The sequence below is a fragment of the Typopeltis vanoorti genome, chromosome 25 (assembly GCF_054136105.1).
Source record: "Typopeltis vanoorti isolate ZY-2024b chromosome 25, IOZ_Tvanoo_1.0, whole genome shotgun sequence".
NCBI classification, from domain to species: Eukaryota; Metazoa; Arthropoda; class Arachnida; order Uropygi; family Thelyphonidae; genus Typopeltis; species Typopeltis vanoorti.
Window position 1 is genome coordinate 49,797,835 of NC_143573.1, and position 6,617 is coordinate 49,804,451.

The 6,617-nt window shown below is 37.0% G+C and overlaps 1 non-coding gene across 1 annotated transcript; it reads right to left on the reverse strand.

The window, feature by feature from the left end:
- Positions 1–5,859: 5,859 nt before the first annotated feature.
- On the reverse strand, positions 5,860–5,941 carry TRNAL-AAG (transfer RNA leucine (anticodon AAG)). The gene has a single exon. It is a non-coding gene; the product is annotated as a tRNA-Leu (tRNA).
- Positions 5,942–6,617: the final 676 nt, after the last annotated feature.

Sequence of the window (6,617 nt, forward strand, 5' to 3'; positions counted from 1 at the left end):
TACATTGTATTTTAATTAAGAGTTAAAGGTCAAAAGTGTGTATTAGCTCAGCGAAAGGATAATTTTAATCCATATTGTCTTAGTGAGAAAATTAGATTAACTGATTATATATGTCCTAGAAAATACAGAATTATAGCGTGATCACATCAGTAAGGTGTTAGACAAAAAAGGTGAACTAGTTCTAGAATTATACATGTTTGTATGTATAGAATCTTTTATGGCGATATGATCACAATTCTATAGGATCTTAACCTAATACTTGTGTTTAGCTAGTGTTAATTTGTATTATATATTCTTAGTTGAATTGAGTTTTATTTGATAAAGAATGAATTGTATCATGTTTAAGAGTTCAATAAACTTATTTGTTCCTAGAAAATACAGTTGTCTGAGATTGCCGCTAAATGTGCCACTTGTAACAACGTACGAACTTAAACTGAATGTCCTGAAAGGCGCAGTATAAAATAAATATTTAGGGACACTAAGGGGAGAAGAAGCTTGAATATTTGTACTTGGGTGATATCTCGTATATAGATAAGATTTGGATAAAGACAAGTAGAGTTTCACATGTAAGGATAGTTGAAAGCCTAACAATTCTAAATTGGGACAGAACAATATCTATAGCTAAATTAGACAGTCATTATTATATATTAGTGTTAATTATCCTCCTCCGACTTTTATTTCTTAAAATTACAAAAATTCATTTCTTCTATAATCCTTTGTTGAAAGCACTTCCAAATTTTCTTTAGAAATTTGGAAGTGCTTTAGAAACTTTATTAGAAACTTTTATTTAATACTGTGTTGGACCTCCTTTAGCGACTGCCAATATCGATCTTCTTCAATTCCCTGCTGAGATAGGGGGTGGGAACAACCTTCGATTGCTACACACATACAGGAAGTTTTGTTTGTCCGTACAAGTCATATTATGTCATTTCCGACAGACTGTCTTAGGACCACAGCTACGCTTCTTAGACAAGCACTGTAGGTTATTTTTACACTGAATAAACACCAGGGATATTTCATATTTTGAGAAACCGGTCAGCTCTGCTGTTTTCAAAGTGACTCCAGCCAGACGGGCATCCACAATAAATCCTTTATCGAAGTGCGAAAGATCCTTTGTGTTTCCCATTGTGATCAACACCATTGACAAGCAGCCTTTCTAGATCGTTGTCTAGAACACATAGTGACATACGTGACTAAGTATTTTGCATATACAAGAGTAAGTGGTGACGTTAGCGTATATCTGCATAAATATTTCTAATTGAGTGGCCCGTATGTGTAGTAGGAATGAAAATCGTTATCTTTCATTGTCGCTATAGTGGAGTCAGGTACAGCAGATTGCTGCTGTCTATCCTATAGATACTAACTAAATTACTTGACAAAGTTCAGTTAACTCTCGTAACTAACTCCAAACTAACTGAATACAGTCTTCCCACTAGCTCAGAGAATCTTCTTAATACCTTCTATTATCTTGATATCCATTGAAAACTTGAGTGAGTGAAATTGTGAGCAGTAATCCAATATTGGTCTGCTCTCTGAGACTTATATAAAGATGTTAGAACTTCCTTCCTACATATCAACTTGTTTTAATTAAATAAACGTGTTCCTAGCTTTAAACTAGCAGACCAATGCAATTCCTGAACTTTATTTCTCAATTAATTCCTTTTCTATTCAACAATCTATTCAACCTATATCCGTCTAATACGTCATTCCTGCCAAATATCATATGTTCGATATGGTCCACTCTTCCAACCATTTAAAATCCTTTAATATGTAATATGGTAAAAGATCCAATCCTTTAAGATCTTCAGATCATCATCAGCAGAGAGAGAGAGAGAGATTTTACTTTTAATATTTGAACCCTAAGTCATTTATAGTCACATGAAAGAATTAGGGCTTTACCCTGATCCATGGAGAATTATTATTATTATTATTATTATTATTATTATTGTACCGGCACCTCAATGGAGTCCAAAAACTCATCGCGGGAGACCCAATCTATCACTTTCCTTGAACCCATTCACAGACAAAGCACTCACGATGGACTCTGGCAACCCATTTCACTCATTCACTACTCTCCAAGCAAAAAACCTAGTCTTCACACCTTTACTAACCACACCTTTATTCAGCTTCCAGGGATAACCCTTTTTTCTGGTCCCTCTAGCCAAGTGCTGAAACATTTCCCCTGCATCAATCCTATAAACCCTTTAAGCAACTTAAATGTTTCTAACATATCCCCTCTTTTTCTCCTATCAACCAACTTCTGGATTGGTTTATAGGAAATCCAGGGGACGAGACTTGAGTACAGTAGTCCAGATGTGGGCGTGTCAAGGCCTTATAAAAAGAATAACAACTTCCTTATCTCTACCTGTTAATGTATTCCTTCAATAGCCAAGTAATCTTATGGGTTGCTAAGGTAACCCATAAGATTACTTGGCTATTGAAAGAATACATTAACAGGTAGAGATAAGGAAGTTGTTATTCTTTTTATAAGAGAGTTAAAGTTTAGAGGACATATTACTAAGGTCCTCTAAACTTTAACTCTCTGTCTACCACCACCCCTAAATCTCTAGCTTCATCTATTTCCTGGAGTACAGTGCAATCAATGTGATGCACAGCTTGCAATCTATTTATCCCAAAATACATAACTTTACATTTCTCGACATTAAACTGACACCGATTATCTTTTTCCCATACTGACAGCCTATTGCTCTACATAATTTCGCAGCAGCAGCATCAAACAACTGAACATTTCCTTTCAGGTCATTTCCTATATCTTTTATGTACAAAATAAACAGCAGGGGTCTCAGCATTGAACCTTGTGGCACATCACTTGTCATCTGTTTTCACTTCGATTCTGCCCCTCCATATATCACTTTTTCTTATCTATCCAGTAGCCACCCTCATATCCGCTGTCATATCCATTCCCATTTGTTCTAATTTACGTAACAGAGTTCCGTGTGGTATTTTGTCAACTGCCTTTGCATAATCCAGCAAAATCATCGTGTAGCCATTGCCTTTATCCAACCTCAGCTGTTACTGTATTATATTACCCTTCACAAAGCCATGCTGCCCCCTCATACAGTATCATATTTGTATCCACTCATTGTTGAATTCTCTTTTTCACCAATTTTTCTAGTACTTTTACCACCACGCGTGAGATACTGATTGGTCTATAATATGCTACTGCATTCTTAGACCTCTGTTATACAAAGGAATTATTTCCCTCTTTCCACTCCCTTGGAACTCTACCAGAGCTGAGACTTAAAGAGCCCAGTCAGAGACATCGCCAGTTCCCATGCACATCTTGCAAACCTTAGCTGATATCCTATCTAATCCCACAGCCGTATTTACATTGAGAGGCTGCAATATCCTAAGACCTCCAATTCATCCACCTCTGTTCCACATTAGTTTCTGTCACATATGCTAAAGCAGAGTATATCACTAAGATGATATACCCTTGCAAAGTGGTCACTCAGTAACTCAACTATTTTATTCCGCTTCTCCTCGTGACCATCATCGCTCATTAAGGTTAATCTTCCATGGTCATTATTCCTCTTTCCTGCCATATAAAGAAATCTTTGGGATTTTCTTTGGTCTACTCGGCTTGATTCTTATCATAACCTGATTTTGCCTTCGTTCCAATGCTGGTCACCTCTCTTGCCTCAACCTTGTACTGCTCATGAGTTTGCTGGTCACCTTTCTCTTTATATACCTTCCACAGCATTTCCTTCTGCAGATCGTGCTTAATGTCCATCCATCTAACTCCTACCCAATTAACCCTCCTTACCCTAGGTATACAATTTAATACTGCTTCCTCTAGATGACCCTTAATTATATTCCATGCACTACTAACATTCTTACCCTGCAGTGTTTTATGCCATGGTGCAAATTTAAGCTTTTTCCTCAGCTAATCATAATCACCTGCCTTGCAGTTCCACATATACCTCTTCTTGACAGAATATTCCCCATGTTTTACAATCTCCCAAGTTAAGACCGCATGGTCACTTTCACAAATCGGCAATGTGGTCACCTTGGTTATGAATAGCTCTTCTCATCATATGACCAAGTCCAATAGTCCCCTCCGTCACATGCAACCTAAGTAATTATCTATCAGCAGGCGTATAAATTCTATTTCCTTCCTGCCATGTGATCTTTCTTCTTTCCAGTCTATATCTTCATAGTTGAGGTCCCCCATAATAATCACTCGACCCCTACTCATTGTACTAATTTGGTGATGCATGTCTTCCAGGTCATGTGTGGAACTCCCTGTCCTATAATAACAACCAACTGGATATTTTGTCTTACTGCTCTTAATCTCACACCAGATTGATTCAAATGAACAGCCACCCTCCCACCTGTCTCCTATTATTTTTAGCTGCAATTCATCATTATCATCAGCAATGCTCGTTCCCCACGCTATGTTCTCTATCTTCCCTAAACCTTTCATATTATATCCCTCAAACTACATTATATCAATCTGCTGTTATCCAAGTCTCACTAATGCCTATAACTTTTGGCAGGTTGCACTAACCAATACCCAAACTCCTTCCTCTAGTTCCTGATACTTCTGGCATTAGTATATAGAAACTGCATTCCCTTACTCACTTTTACTTTCTGAATTGAGTAACCGATTCAATGTTTTTGCTTCAGAGACTAGTCATTTTCACAATCACTCACTTCATGGGTGTCTTCACACAAACTCCCTTGCTTCCACCCTAATTGCTTAAGTTTTCTTGAATATGCACTTCAGCATGGTCGGTGAACAAAGCCATTTAGATACAGTCCATCAGCACTGTACAAATGCTTCTTTCCATCGAACAGAGACCACAATCTTCAAATTCTACATCATTCTTTTTTGCATAATCTCGTATAGACTCATTGGTTCTCGATGTCCTCCTCCTCAGTTCGCCTCGATCGTAGCGTGGTAGGAGACTTACGCTCTTCACCATCTCACTCTTCTAACAACTCCTTTACATCCTCCCTCATAGAATGCTTCTTACCTCTCAAATCATTTGTACCAACCAAGACAATCATTTCCTTCGACTTACCTTTTTGAATCCGTATGACGTGGCTAATTGTTTGAATTTTCGCATCCGGGAAACACGATTTTGTCTCACCTTCCTTAACTACTCCCTGATCATTGAGTCTTCATACATTTTCTCCTTAACTTGTTTTTCTTGTTTGTTCAGTCGGTCTTTATTATTCTTTCGGATCACCTGCTTCTTTCTTTTTTCAGACCTGCTTAACTCTTGCCACGTCTGCAATTTTTCGATATTGCAGAAGTAGCAAGGATAACATTTAAGAAAGCAATTTCTTTATTAATATCATTTCGTTCTCCTGTTTCCACTGCAGCACGTTCGACATTAATAACATCATTTTCCATCTTAACGTTGGTATTTGTTGAGTTCTCGTCACCTAACAGACTCTCTCTCTCTCTCTCTCTCTCGCGCGCGCGCTCTAGTTTCAATTTCCTTCCATATATTCTTTAATGTTCTCGAAAATACAATTCATACACCCTGTACTGAATAAAATCCCGCAAATTTAATCTTGCCATAAGCATCCATGTGAAATTGCAAGTCATTCTATCAAGACGTTTGCTTTAAACAGTTGTCTGTATCCATTGAAATGAATAAAATTGAGTATCGTGAGGTTATAAAATTTTTTACGTGTCTTTGCCGCCATTGTTCGTCGCGTTGGTCCATGCAATACCACATTAAAAATGTTATAAAGATAATAAATACTCTACAAATACGAAAATCTACACTAATTTTCTAAGAAAAAAAGCACAATAAAACACAAAAATAACTAATTTGACACGAACAGCACAATATAATCTCTAACTAAATCTCCAAAATAATTTGGCAGTGGTGGGATTCGAACCCACGCCTCCGGAGAGACTGGTGCCTTAAACCAGCGCCTTAGACCGCTCGGCCACACTACCTATATGGATAGAAAAATTGGCTTATTTTTCTACCCTTCTCATAAAGTAAACATGGATACCTGTTTGGTGCATTTTAATCGATAGGTCCTTTGAATAGGTAGAATACTACCAAAACTTCGCCGGAATCCAAATAAACTGCATCATAGTTCTTACGTTATTCTTTTCCCCTCATAATCTATTTTTAAATAAGTAGATATGTCATAACCGATTTCTCTTAAAGAAAAAATGCTCACCAAGATCCTTGTCTAAAACATCCTGGAAACGATTCATAAAGAGCCAAACCAAGTCAAAGAGTCCGAAGATAATTCACGTCTATTTACTCGCTTTTGTTCAGCCAGTCTCTGTCTGGCTGGACTCATCTGGAGGATGCCACCATCAGAAAGGTTTCCTTGTTTTGAGGAGTGAAAAATCTGAGTTTCCTCGAGGAAGGCTGTCGGTTTTAACTCCAGAATTGTTTAGAGTTAATCGACCGTTATGGTCGATTAACTTTATTAACGATTATTATTATTATGATTAAGTATATTCAATATTCAAAAATTCTGTATAACCTTCATTGTAAATATTAGAACATGTGTTGTAAATACATAATACAGAGGCAAAAAGTACTTTTAAAAATTTTAATTGAAATCCAATGTAGAAAATGTAGCACTTTGTGCTGAATTCTGTAAAACTATAA